Source organism: Cyanistes caeruleus, chromosome Z (assembly GCF_971803275.1).
Source record: "Cyanistes caeruleus chromosome Z, bCyaCae1.hap1.1, whole genome shotgun sequence".
Lineage (NCBI taxonomy): Eukaryota > Metazoa > Chordata > Aves > Passeriformes > Paridae > Cyanistes > Cyanistes caeruleus.
Genome location: NC_141732.1, coordinates 13,006,322 through 13,018,562, shown reverse-complemented (window position 1 = coordinate 13,018,562; position 12,241 = coordinate 13,006,322). Strand labels below are relative to the sequence as shown.

Sequence of the window (12,241 nt, the reverse complement as noted above, 5' to 3'; positions counted from 1 at the left end):
AGTGGAGAAGAGAACACACTCGATTGAGGACAAAATTAGTGAGGTGAGATAAGTTAAAATATAATGGGAAACAATATAAGGTGCTGGATATTACCAAACTCTATCACCCTAATTAAAAACATTCTTTGACTAGTAACTTTGGAAGGAATTCAGAGAAGTTGAAAATGAATAATCATTTCAGAATTATTTTTTTTTTAATTACTCAGATAATGGGTTGTTTGCTCTTGTCCTTTTGCAGCCTATATAGGATATAGAAAATACACCTTCCATAGAAGGTGTATTTTGCAGTGTCAAGAGGTTATTTTCTAATCTGTGTCTTAAGAGTTTGGTCAACACACACCAGCTGCTACTTTGATAGAAATTATGTGAGCAGTGCAAGTTATCTGCTTTTTTTCAAGTAATTCCCTTTCATCAGTCGAGTAGAACAGTTACACACACTGCCCCTTTCTCCTGCATTCTGGCCCTCCTGATGATCCTCTGAGTCCTTTGGTTAGTGGCCTCAGTCTTTATCAAGAAGAGATGATGGTAAGCCATCAGCACCTTGTTCTGTAATTGTACTTTTTTGAATTTATTTTTCAAGCTGCTTGTTATCTTTGTGGAATCATCAAATGGTTTGAGTTGGAAGGGATTTTCCAAAGGCCCTCTAGTTCAACTCCCCTGCCATAGGCACAGGTATGTTACAGTAGATCAGGATATTCAGAGCCCTGTCATCTTGAGTGTTAGTCCAGGGATGGGGCATCCACCTCTCTGAGCAATCTGGGCTAGTGTTTTACCACCGTCATTGCAAAAGAGCTTCTTTCTAATATCTAATGTAAACTGACCCTCCTTCACTTTAAAACCGCTATCCGTTTTCTTGTTAACAGCCCTGCTAAAATGTTTGTCCCCATCTTTCTTATAGAAAGATCACAACACCTCCCTGGAGCCTGCTCTTCTTCAGGCTGAGCAATCCTAACTCTCTCAGCCTGTCTCCATAGGAGAGTTGCTACAACCCTCTGAGCATCTTCGTGGATTCCTCTGGACTCCCTGGGGCAGGTTCATATCTTTGCTGTGCTGGGACTCCAGAGCTGGAGGCAGCTCTGCACTGAGTGGGGTCTCACCAGAGTGGGGCAAAGGGGCAGAATCCTGTTCCTTCTCTGCTGCTTTGGATGCAACCCAGGACACAACTGAGCTGCCAGCACATATTGCTAGGTCATGTCCAGCCTCCTGTCCATCAACAGCACCAGGAGGAGTCTTTTCTCCTCTGCGCTGCTCTCAGTCCATTCTGAAGGTGGGAGTGACCTGACCAAGGAGCAGCATTTTGTACTTGGCCTTGTAGAGCTTGGTAGGATTCCCAAGAGCCTACTTCCTGGGTTTCTCCAGGTTCCTCAGGATGGCATTCTGCCCTTCAGACCTGTCAGCCTCATCACTCATCTTGGTGTAATGTATATTCACTGAATTACATCCAAACTTGTGAATTTATTAAAAATTCACCAAGGTGAGTTTGGACTTTGTTCTTAGTATGCATAGCTTCACTCAGTTGAATAGCAGAGCCCTTTCTCTGTAGTGGGCCATTGACTAAGGCAGGTCTGTATCCTGGTGTTAATGAGTGTGTTAAAACAGCATGGCTCAGGTGTGAATTGGACATGTGACCCAGTTCCAAGGCAGAGCCCTGTTCCATCTCTGGGACTCTACTGTGCTGGCAATTGTGGATGGGGTTCAGACCCATGGGTTTTTTGCTAGTCTAGCAGTGGGTGCTAGCATGGATCTTTCACATCATTCTATTTCATTTCACTTTTTCTACATTCTTTCAAGTCTTGTGCAAAGTTATTGAATTTCACATTTCGAATGTTGTCATTATCACAATTATCTTACGTTTCCGGATGTGTTGTTCACTGTCTTGGGAGCTTATCTTTTCTGTTTCAGTGAAACTGTTCTTGCAGTGCTCTGGTGATTAATACATGCCTTTCTTTTCAGCTCCTCATCTGCTATTTCCTCTGGCACTTTGCCTGTCTGCTTACCTCTTCCCTCCATTCACTTCAATTCATATTTTCCTCATGCAAACCTAATAGTTTTGTTGTGACACTCCTTCTGAAAGTGTTTTGTTCTGACAGACCTCTGCTTACTTTTGACCCATGCAGAGATTGTGTCCGTGTCAGAAGAATCAAAATGACCCAAGCATTCAGATGAACCTTGTTAGGTCCATTATTACTCTGTGTGTTAACAGAGAGCTCTCTCAGGGTTTAGCTACAAGACTTGGTTTCTGTCATCAGTAAACATGTGTAGTTGGTTCCAGCAGTGCCCTGAGTGCCCTTAGTATGATTTGACTTACTGATATTGAAGAGGGCTGACTGACTGTTATCTGTCACATGAATTTTTGAAAATAGCTTCTAGAACTTAATCTGTTTTCAGATTATTTTGGTGGGTTACCTGGACTGGCAACAATATGCTAGATTATTCCAGGGAAACAAGGTACTCAGAGAAATGCAAACTTCTTTGGATTAGAGTTTATTCTAGTCATACTTAATTCCCAACAAGCAAGCATGTATGTGAGGATATAGAGGCCTTTATTTTAAAGTGTGTCTGGCTTTTTTGGCACATTCCTATCAGTCATTGCTGTGACCTTACAGAAGGTACAACAAAAGGTGATGCCATAGACAGAAGTTGGGCATACCTTTGGTGTCTGACTGGTTCAGACTGCAAACTTCAGAAGCTGAAGTTTTGTTCAAAGGAATGCATCCTGCTGGTACCACTTGTGTTGACATTTAGTAGTATTTTCACATAAAATGCTCAGCTAAAATTGTCTAAGGTCTGTGAGAAGCCCTTCTAAAAAGTTCTTTGTATTGAAAAGGTCTTATTTTTGTCTCTTGCTTTCTAGGTAGTACAGATTAGGACTTCTGGACAGAGAGATACATAAATCAAATTGTCTTTTCCTGCCTGTTATAAAACCTTGCCTAATGATAAGGAACATGCTAATTTAACAGTGGAATGAATTTTATTCCTCTGACAGCAATGTTTTGATAAAAAGAAAATGGGAAATCTCACCAAAGTGAAGTCACTGATGGACACTTGCAGTATCCAGGCTGTTCAAGTATTGGTATGAAAGTTGGAACTGCTTCTGAGTGCATCTTGAAGTTTTCTGATTTTCTGTAAATGCTGCTATTTCCACAAATCATCACTGAGAGAGACTCAAAGATCATTTGAAAAAGCAGTGTCAAGTATTAGCTTAGGAGAATGTATCTGCAGATGTCTTAAAATAGCTGTGGGGCTTATTTTGCACTATAGAATCATAGAACTGTTATAGCTGGAAGGAACCCTAAAGCTCAGGGTCACCTTCACTAGACTAGCTTGCTCAAAGCCCTGTACAACCTGTCCTTGGACACTTCCAGAGGTGTTGAGTCCACAGCCTGTGCTAGGGCCTCACAGAGAAGAATTTCTTCCTAATACCTAATCTAAATCTACCCCCTTTAGCTTAAAGCCATTGCCCCTTATCCTGCCACTTCATGCCATTGTGAAAAGTCCCTCTCCAGCCTTCTTGTAAATTTCCTTTAGCTAATGAAAGGCCTGTCCAAAGCCTTTTTTTTTTCAGGCTGAAGGGACACAGGTCTCTCAGTCGTTTTTCGTAGGAGAGGAGCACCAGTGCTCTGATCAATATAGTGGCCTCCCCTGGTTTCCTTTCAACAGGCAGGGGACCCCAGAGCTGGAATTGTAATGTATGTGGATGTCTGTGATGAGCACCATACACAGAAAGTGTTGATAGCCCTTTCAGCTTTCTGTGAGAGATGCTAGCATGATTATTTTCTAATTTTTTATGTATTTGTATGTCCATCGAGAGTGGGAGGGGTGTCGACTATGTGCCTGTTCGCTCAGATTAAAAGATGGGAAAAGGCTGTTAGTTTGTGTCCATTAGCAATCACTGCCCTCTCTGTTTCTGTGTTTTTGGTATGCTTAACTAGATCATACAGTTGTTAAGGCTGGAAAAGATATCACAGTTCCAAGTGTGCTTAAATATTTCCAAAATTTTCCATGCTAGGAATGTGTGATGTATTAAATCTGATGCTTGTCACAACTTCTCTTTCTTAGATTTCATTCTGCTACTTGTTATCACCAGCACCCTAAATATTTCCATTTCTTTTTTAAAGCTGCATATGTTGTTCAGGGGGTTTGGAGCTCAAATATCTCTTTGTAAACAGGACCTGAAATGAAAATATCCTTTTGGAAGTAACTTAAATCAGGACAAAGCTACAAAGTAATTCATACTTTCCAAATACTTGGAAAGCACTGTCATAAGTTCCTTATCATTTGGGGAAGCTGACTGTGTTTAGTTAGGGTCATTTTTTTATGAGCAAGTGCTGTATTGCTTATGATGGGCCACTTTAATATCAGTTATTATTAGTGTGAGCTTTACTCCACGGGACAAAACTCAATACAGTGGATCTGCTCCTCCCCACTGTCATCCATCTCCCTGTCAATTTCCTGCTGGCTGTCTTCCTTTGTGACAGGATGTACAAGGAGGTAGGATTTGGAGATACTGCAGTTTTGTTGGTAGGTAAAAATGTTCAGCTACTGCATACAGGAAGAGCTCCTCTGGGTCCCATTCCTATTCATGAACACTGAGAGGGTGGTTGAAAACTCATTAGTACCAGATCAGTGCATTGTGGATTGCCAAGCAGTGGGAAATTTGCCTAGGTCAGGTGGTAGGTCTGTGACTGCTGAACACACTGAATGCACAGTCTGGCTTTTCTGTGGGTTTTTTTGCAGCTGTAAGAGAACAGCCAGCACTTGGTTCAGAATGTAGCCTGCAAATGTAGTTAAACAGTGATATTCTTTTTTAGTTCTTAATTACAGCTGTTCTTAGTCCCTGAACAATGCATGGAGAAAGCTCTGGAACCTTTGATCCAGGGATTGCGAGGTCTGAATTTTGAGAGCTGAATTTTTAGTAAAACTGAGTCATAATCTTATCTGTTTCTTAACTCTATTATTTATGGAAGTGTCGTCCCTGCCTTTGGTGACTCTACAGTTAGATCACCCGTGCTTTGAAAAATCCAGGCTTGACCATTTTCATGGCAGCTGTGCTTTCTGTAGGAATCATTAATATATCCGACTGTAGGAGGAGCAGAAGCATCTCCCAGCATGTCCCAGGGATGTGTCCCTGGCACAATAAGGTCTGTGCTTGGACATTTGTAAATGATGAGCAGCTGAGACCAGCTGGGTATGCAGATTTTGCATGTCTTTTGTGGTGTTTCCTGTGGAAAAATGGATGCTGGCTAAAGCACCTTTTTATTTTGGAGGAGTCAGGGTCAGTCTCTGTTGGCCAAGAGGCAGGTGTTTGTTGTTCCTTCTCCACTTAAAATGGGAAGCAGATGCATTATGATGGCTTTTAAGCTGAGCTGTGTTATAGGATTGTTGCCTGGCTTTATAGATGGGATGATACAACACTTCATGATTACACTGGAAGCTCTGAAATGTGAAGTGCAGTTCTTATAATCCCATCATCTCAATCCCTCAATATAGTTGGGTCAGAAATTTTAATTTGTACTTCGAGCAGACTTTTCTGCAAAGTTGGTGGAAATACAGAAGAGCCAGGAACATCTATAAGAGAGAAGTCAGAAGACAGGTATATTGTCTTAGTGGTATTACTGTAACAGAATGGAAGTGGGATCTTGTTCATGCAGCTCCCTAAATGGCTACTTCCTTTTTTTGCATTGGAAAATAAAGGCCACTTAGGGATGTGGATTATACAGTGGTACCAACTCTTAGAATCCTGATTCTTGCAGGACAGTCCTGGATATTGTCTAAGAATTTGCAAACCTGGCAGAAGAAACACAACTACTGTCTTGTGAAGAAACCAGATGTGCAGGGGAATAATGGTAAAGAGGACAAGAAACTTGAACGCTGAAGGACAGACAACATGAGAGAGAAGATGGAGCATGTAAATTGGGAGAGAGTAAATTTTAAGATTAGTTTTGCAGCAAAATGATAAGTTAAAAGTGCTGTGCATTATCAAAAAACCCATAAGCAACTCCAATATGAGACTGTGGAGCTGAGGTGGGAATTTTTGAGTGCAGCACTAAGGCAATGCAATGCCTCACCCAAGCTGTTAGCAAAGCAGGGGGGTGGAAAGGGACTATGGCTTTACCCATTCTTCACCTGGAAGAGCAGAAGTTCACAAGTTCTGTTGACCCTGTTAAGGACATGCTGGAATTTGTCACTGAGAATTTTGGAGCACCCTTTGCTGCTGGAAAAAAGGAAGGGAAAAATGCACAATGAGAACACATATGGAGTTATCCCTTATGAAATTACTGAGCTTTAAAACTTTAAACAGGCTTGCCTGGGAAATTGGGCTCTTGAAATAAAGATACATGCTCTGAATGGCTTCATAAATTAAGATATTATACTTGCCTTGCCTAGCCATGGCTGGATGAGAAAATGCTGTGCAAGCTTTCCCTGCAGCTGTTCAGGGGGTGACTATAAAAGCAAAGTTAAATGTATCCCCTGCTGCCACAAATCATGGTTCTGAGGAGGCACATTTTCTTCTGCAAGCTTTAAAAGTAATATTAAAAGATGAGAGTTATGTTGGAAGAAAGGCCCTGTGCCAAATGAAATATTTACATCAGAAGAAATTCTCAGGCTGTGTCTGCGGTCTGTTAAACCAGTAGTCTCCAAAGCAGAGTGTATGCACATCAAGGTGTGCATAAAACAGTCCACTGGGATGTCAAAAAAAGTGGTTTTATACTATTAACAAATATTTAGAACCATGTTTATTTAATGTCTACCTTACAATTTTTACTTTTTCTGTATGTTTCACAAGTTGCATAATATGTTAGGATGGTGGTACATTGGGAAGGTGTGGTGAACATCTCAGATTTTTTTCCCCTGGTACTGTTTGCAATTGCAAAAGTTTGGAGATTACTGTGGGAAACCATAGATGTAGCCAAGATCTGCATGCTGCACATAGAGTAGTGAATGGTCTTGCATCTAATTTTAGGGCTTAGAAATACGTGAATTACATGCCTTGAGGCAGAAGCCTGGTAAGAGAAATAGGAGTCTTTGGGAGGAAACCATATGATTATAATCTAAAGAAGATTTCTAGCGCTAGGGAAAGACAGGGGCAGTACAAACTGCCTTCACAAAGTGCACATGAGGAGAAGGAGGTTGTGGCAGGTACCTTTGCTTAGCATGAAGGTTATGGAGGGAGTGTATGGGGAATAAAACAGCACAATAGGATTGATAAAGGAGCCTAGTATCTTAGGCCTAATCAAACAGAAACCATTGGAGAGACAGAGAGAGATATTTACTTCCTGGGGTAGAAGTAACCAAGAGATATGCTGTGAAACTTTGTAATGATTATCAGTGATGTCATCAAGAACATGTACCCGATGGGAAAACAAAATAGAACCCTATATAAGTGCCACACAAGTAAAACCCTATATAAATGCCTTGTACACTCAATAAAATTGGCTTCTGATCTTAACTCAGATGTCCCTGTCTCTCAGTTGCTGGTAAGAGTGTAAGCCAGCTTCAGTAAATATGGGCAGTGCTTCAGTAAAGATGCTGGGGCATTTGTGGAGGAAGGTGGGGGGGGGGGGGGGGGGGTGGTGTTGGTCAGCACAAGAAAATAAATAAAACCCCGTACCCCCAGTCTCTCAGTCCCAGCTGACAGTCTTCCTGGGGCTCACACAAAATTAAAATGTGGAGACTGGGGACAGCATGTCATTCTGGTAGTATTGGGAGTTCACCAGGAATTAAAGAGCCCAAGAGCAGCTGGATACTGATGCCACCAAAACCACTGGATGATAGGAGCTGAGAGTGCCACTTGCTCTTAGGACAGCCACCCTAAGGGAGCAGGTAGTGAAAGAAAATGAGGGGCTAAGGACTTGCTTATAGCAGAGCAAAGAAGGGATGTACACAGAAGATGAAGCAGCCAGGGTGCTGTATTTGCTGCAGCATATAATCCATTCCAGAGCCATGGATATTGATGACTTGGCGTTTCTTGGCTTTTCTCTCCCTGCTCCTGTTCTGTTTTTGCATATATTTTAGACATATGCAAACAGAGCAATGCAGTATTTTTATTATATGTCACTTTTCATGTCTAAGGTGACAGGAGAAAAATATGAACTAAGGGAAGCAGAGAAAGAAGATCAAATTTGAAACTGCATTGATTTCCAAATCACAAAACTATTTACTTTGTGGGAATATGTACATTTAATATTGTTACTGTTTATTGTGCTTAGTAGATTAGGGAATACAGTATTTCAAAGTAATTTTTAAAAAAATGGTGTCTAAATGAACGTATGTGTATACATACGTAGAGAAGGAAACTCTTGTGCATTTATAAAATGTGATGTTTTGATCTCTAAAAGCAGCAACTGTACATGGATCAGCCAAATCTACAACTGCTTTCCGTGATAAACTGAATTTTAACAGCGTGTGTAAGTCCTTCAATGTTGTGAATGGGGTGACTGCACCTTTGTCTAATACTGTTTTTGAAGTATTTTAAAAAAGCAGTGTATAAATTGGTGACCCTTAGATGGGCAGAAAATAACCACTTTTTATAAAAACCAGATTCCTTTATGCAAAAATGCTGTATGTATGTGTGATAGGTAGTCTTACACCAATTTGCTGGAAATAATATTTCTATTTTTAAAGAGCCAGTCAGATAATTATTGAAAATTAGAATAATGGTATTTTAGAGATGAGAGGTGTGCATTAGCAGTGAAAGATTATTAAACCAGATGCGATATTCTCATTATCTAGATGGATTAGAAGGATTCTAGATTAGAAGGATGCAGCAAATAGCACAGAACAAGATAACATATTTATATGTTACTGTCAGCTTTTAGAGTTCAAGTGGCTGTTTAATCATATTCTGACCAAGTCAGATTGCATGTAAAATTGTTCCCTGTATTTTCAGCCATAGTCTCTCATGCAATTTGCAGGCTCCAGTTGCATTTGAGTTTATATGCATTTGTATGAACACACACTCATGCTGGTGTGTGTGTCCACAAAATAATACAAGCCAACTTTCTGTATACAGTTGACCTGAAATGGGTGCATGACTCATTAAAACTCTTACAGATTGTTGTAACTTTTAAAAAAAAATATTTTTTGTTTCTTTTTTCTCTTTCTGATTCTGCTGCACTTCTCTACTTTTTTTCCACTCTTGGATTTCTCAGTGTCCTCTCAGCTGAGCTCCTTGGGGATATTCCCTCACAGGGAATCCCATTTATCACAGTCCTCCAGGTCAGGACAAAAACTCCAAAGCCTGTTAGGATCTTGTTTCTCGTGTTTAGTAGGATGTTAACACAAAATTTTGCAGGTCTCTCCAGGCTATCTGCACAAGTTCAGTTCACTGCAATCTGGTTCATTTTGCTCTGATGGTACAGAATGGCCTTTGTGGCTCACTTTGTGGCTCACTTTGGCTTTGAAAACACAAAATGGCCCCAAACTATGCAGTTCTTTTATCTTTATACTTATTCTTATACAATTAACAATAGATACGTATATTATTTTTCTTAATTACCCAATGACCTGTGTACTGCACTGCAACATTTTCTAACCAATCACTTACTATTACCCAAAAACCTCTAGAAGAAGAACATAAAGAAGAAAGAAGAAGGAAAAGAAACAACACCCTAAACCCTCCATCTTGCCTTCTGCTTTCTAAACTAACTTAAACTCTAAAGTTCAACTTTTTCACCCAGTGACTTAAGAAAACTCTTTAATCTACACACTCGCAGTTTTAGCTTTTTTATCTAACTTTAACAATTGTTTTCAGGTATCACCATGAAAACATGCTCATAAATTTCATATTGTATGAAATTCAGTGTTTTTCTGGATCTTAGAGTTAAGTATGAGAAACAAGGGCACACGCTCTGTGTCTCAGACTCCAACAATTGTAATTTCAGTAACATCACACTTAGAAGTAACATTAAGGTCTCAGCTACAGGAATTTCAGGATTCATCTTTGTGGGCTGAGTCACTTTATTTGTAACAGTTCAGTTGTTTGTGTACACTGTATTGGCTTTAAAATTCAAATGTCTAATAGCCTAAACAACGTCTGTGTCAGCTTCTGTGAGGCCTCTCTAGCTGTCACAAGATAAAATTATAGAGAGGAGCACAGACCTCCAAAAATACCAAGGCTTGGCCCTAATCAGGAGCTTAAATCCATGGAAGTGTTTGCAATAGCCTTCATAGGTGAAAAAACATGTTTTTCAGTCTATCAAAATCTAGAGCATCCTTGTCTATTGAAATCTGGATTGTGGCCTTGTAGCTAGAAAAATGCTATTGCCTTTTCTCGTAGCAACGCAGTTTCTGAAATAATTCTGCTAAGATGATGGTTTGTCAGATCTTGGTTGTCAGGGCTTGTCTGAAGTTTTGTTCTGCTCTTTTAACTCTTACAGCAGTTGTCTGAGTGATGGGTGTTACCTAACCAGTTTTAGCTTTAGCTTGTTTTATATGGTTGTATAATTTAGTGTCTATTTCTGTAATAATCTTCATCAGTTTCTCTGTCTAATGGATAGAAGTAACAAGTTGAAAAATAAATTATTTTAAAAATTAGCTGTCTGAATGGCAGCATGGAGAAGAACAGACATGGGACAACAGCAGAGGCTTGGAAACTGTGAACTCAAGGCAGTACCAGAGCCAGTCAAGCTACAGCCAGCCACCCCACCCACCAGAGGGGTGTTTAGTAGACTAAAGAGGGAAAAGCTTTCACCATCAGCCCTGGTGCTTTTCTCTTGGAGAAAAGCTGTAGTCATGGACGGTTTACCATAACCCTCTCTCCTATTCCAGATTAAGCAGGATTCACAGAGGAGTCTGTGGATAGCATAGCAGTACAGAGAAGGGAGAGGTATTTTGTTATACTTGGCTGTATTTTTTTATACTAATAAATAGATTTGGACTAATAAGAACTTCTTTTTTTTTTGGACTGTTGTAATCTAACAATGCATTCTTAAATTCTTGACTTTCCATCCAGGTCATTGTTTATGATAAACTGCATAGGCTGTACTATAGTACTGTCCTTAGAAGTGGGAAAATTTGGGTTATGTGGGTTATACTTGGCTGTATCATGGACACAGAGATTTAAAAAAAGAGGAAAACAAAACAAAAAAAAAAAAATCATTGCTATTACGGAGAGCTTCTACCAAGGTTTTGTATCTATCAAGATTTTGTATGACGGAAAAGAGCAGGTATGCTAGAAGTCCATTGTCTTGGCAGGGGATGAAAGTGGAGGTTTATAAACCAAGTGAACCAACAAAAGATCCACATAAGATTGAGCTTGCTGCCAGGTTTGCAGGAGCACGAGTCTGTGCAGTCCTTGTGTGCCCCTGACAGCCACACTGCCAATATGAATACCAGAATATAAGAGGAGCAAGAGGCCCTGCCCCTGGACCTCGTCACCAAAGGCTACACTGTGGTGAGGCAGTTGCTTGTTTAGTTTCATAATATTACATTGCAACCAATACTCACACAGTTTGCTGAGCCCTAAGGGGACAGAATGGGGTTTTTTTCTTTCTATCTGCAGTCCACTGGCTTGTGCCTATTACATGACTAGTTTTAAAACCAGCTTACCATGATTTTGAGAGGAAATTTCCAAAGCAGAATTCATCCCCTGGTAAAAAAAACATCAGAAATAAATAGAAACATGTTAATCGCCTGAATTCTATCCCCTTACCCTATGTAACATTGCTGTGCTCTGTCCTTCCTGTGCTCATCTCAATATTTCTGCCTGTTGGTCTTTATACTATGACCTGTGTGAACACCCTCCAAAAGTGTTGGCTTTCTAAATTGTCATAGAAGGGTAGTGGAACGAGAGAGGTTTGGAAATTTACTCACAGATGTCCATCTGAGGCCTGAGAATAGTATACTTTGCAGAAGCTTCATCCTTGCACTAAAATGTGTGAATCAGTAGCTTGCTTAGACTTAGCAGCAGATATGGCATTCAGGAACACCATGCAATATATATTTTTCAAATAAGTTTTTAATATTGGGATCCCCAAAATTAGTTCTGTGCAGAGCTCTGAAGCTCCATTATAAATAAAAATATTTCTCATTCTTGCTAACCCATAAGGAGCCAATTGGTTTTTTAATAGTTCAAAAGGTTTCAGTAGGATCATTGGCTAAGGAGGTTTCATTAAGAAATAAAAAAACCCTCTTTTTCTGGAGTAAAGTACAAACTTTCTGAATAAGAAAAATGTCTCTGAGTAATTTTTTCTTATAATACAGTATTTTAGTAATTTAAAAATAATATTAAAATATCTTC

The 12,241-nt window shown here is 39.9% G+C and overlaps 1 protein-coding gene and 1 long non-coding RNA gene across 4 annotated transcripts in view; one reads left to right on the top strand and one right to left on the bottom strand.

Moving 5' to 3' along the window:
• The window catches only part of PLPPR1 (phospholipid phosphatase related 1), a 163,664-nt gene that overhangs the window by 42,728 nt on the left and 108,695 nt on the right, over positions 1-12,241 (top strand). The window lies entirely within an intron of this gene.
• LOC147648115 (uncharacterized) lies at positions 2,953-11,719 on the bottom strand. The gene is made up of 2 exons (XR_015280773.1): positions 11,654-11,719; positions 2,953-6,214 (listed from the first exon to the last, which is right to left on the bottom strand). It is a non-coding gene; the product is annotated as an uncharacterized LOC147648115 (long non-coding RNA).